This window comes from Sapajus apella, unplaced genomic scaffold (genome assembly GCF_009761245.1).
Source record: "Sapajus apella isolate SASKATOON/1434 unplaced genomic scaffold, GSC_monkey_1.0 scaffold19, whole genome shotgun sequence".
Classification (NCBI taxonomy): domain Eukaryota; kingdom Metazoa; phylum Chordata; class Mammalia; order Primates; family Cebidae; genus Sapajus; species Sapajus apella.
Genome location: NW_022436959.1, coordinates 8,987,608 through 8,989,565, shown reverse-complemented (window position 1 = coordinate 8,989,565; position 1,958 = coordinate 8,987,608). Strand labels below are relative to the sequence as shown.

Genomic DNA, 1,958 nt, shown 5'->3' with positions numbered 1-1,958 from the left:
GAACACTGAACGTAGCAGCAAATCTTCTTTATTTCACTTTCTTATGCTGCAAATTTACTATTTTTATGCCTCCTCCTCCTCCCTCCCTCCCTCCCTGTTCTTATCTTGGGACCCGGCTTCGTTCTTCATCAGAAAAATAGAAGCAACTAAGTAGTAGTTTTTTACTTTTTTTGGCAGCTAATCTACCCCATACCCCTTTCTTTTCCTTCTTGTATCATAAACTGCCCTTCATCCTCTCAAGGAGTTATTTCTACTCTGTACCACTTTTCAGCTCATGAACTCTTACCAATACCTCCCCTCCTGCGTCACTGGCTGCGTCTCCAGCATCCCTACTCTGTCTAGGGTGGTGACCTCCAGCCTTTTTGGCACCAGGGACCAGCTTTATGGAAGCCAATTTTTCCATGGTCTTGGGGTGGGAGTGGGGGATGGTTTTGGAATGATTCAGGTGCATTACATTTATTGTGTACTTTATTTCTGTTATTATTACATAGTAATATGTAATGAAATAATTATACAACTCACCATAATGTAGAATCAGTGGGAGCCTGAGCTTGTTTTCCTGCAAGGAGATGGGCCCATCTGGGAGCGATGGGAGACAGTTGCAGGTCATCAGGCATTAGAGTTTCACAAGGAGTTGGCAACCTAGATCCCTCACACGTGCAGTTCACAACAGGGTTCTTGCTCCTATGAGAATCGAATGCTGCTGCAGATCTGACGGCGGAGCTTGGGTGGTCATGTGAGTGATGGAGAGCGGCCATAAATACATGGAAGCTTCACTCACTCACCCACTGCTCACATCCTACTGTGTGGTCCCCTAGGGAGGTTGAGGATCCCTGGTCTAAGGGATACAAACTAGAGCAAAAAATGTGCTCTGAAAGCTCCTGTTTAAAGAACAAAATAAAAAACAAACTTTACATGATCCCATTTTATCCTGCTAGCTTCTGCTGCTTTTCTCTGGACCCCTTGAGAGCAAACCTTCTTTAAGAGTCGTCTATAAGAGCTATCTTCACTCCCTCGCTTCAGTTCTTGGCTTCACTCATTGCAGCTTGATTTCTGTCCCCACTCCTCTAACTGCTCACGTCAAGGCACCATTACCTCCATGCTCTCAAGTCCAGTGGTTTTACTTTATACGATATTGCCTCATTTTTGATAGACCTTTAAAAAAATACCTTGACTTCCATGATGCCACATACTCCTGGTTTTTCTCCCAACTCTTTGGCTCTTCCTTTTGGCTCCTCTGGCTCTTCCTCCCTGGTAGACCTGTAAATGCTGGAGGCCCTTGGGACACATTCCTGAGCTGCCTTCTAATCCCAAGCAATATTTTTTCCTGTGTATGATCTCATCCAGTCGTAAGGTCTTCAATATAATCTGCACGCCAACGACTCCCTAACCCGTGTCTCTAGCTCTGACCTTTGCTTTGACTCTCAGAGTTTCTATATCCAGTTGTCACAGGCATCATCTTCACGTGGATGTTTGATAGGGTGCCCAAATTACCATGGTCAAAACAAAACGGTTGATACTTCCTTTCCCTCCCAAATCTGCTTCTTTCACAATCATCCTATCGCTGTAAATAGCCCTGTCATCCACTTAGCTGCTGAAACCAAAAATCAAGGAACTATCTTGGTGTTCTCTTTTCTTTACCTCTCTATGTCAAATGTATCAGCAAGACTTGCCAACACTTCTTTCAGAATTCATCCCTAAACTGCCCACTTCTACCTCCAACACATCACTCTACTACATACTGTCATCTTTTCTAACGTGAACAGCTGCAGTAACTGCCCGATTAGTTTCTTTGCTTCTACACTTATATCCATATAGTCCTTTCTCTACACAGCAACTGGAGAGATGCTTAAAAAAGGCCAATCAAACCATGTTTTAACCATTCTGAAGGCTTCCCTTGATGCTGGGAATAAACTCCAACCTCCTTGCACTGGTTATGCTCCATCTGGTCTAGACCT

General features: G+C 44.1%; 1 long non-coding RNA gene across 1 annotated transcript; it reads right to left on the bottom strand.

Annotated features, from left to right (window-relative positions):
- Window positions 1-450: 450 nt before the first annotated feature.
- On the bottom strand, window positions 451-1,526 carry LOC116557421. The gene is made up of 2 exons (XR_004271512.1): window positions 1,170-1,526; window positions 451-881 (listed from the first exon to the last, which is right to left on the bottom strand). It is a non-coding gene; the product is annotated as an uncharacterized LOC116557421 (long non-coding RNA).
- Window positions 1,527-1,958: the final 432 nt, after the last annotated feature.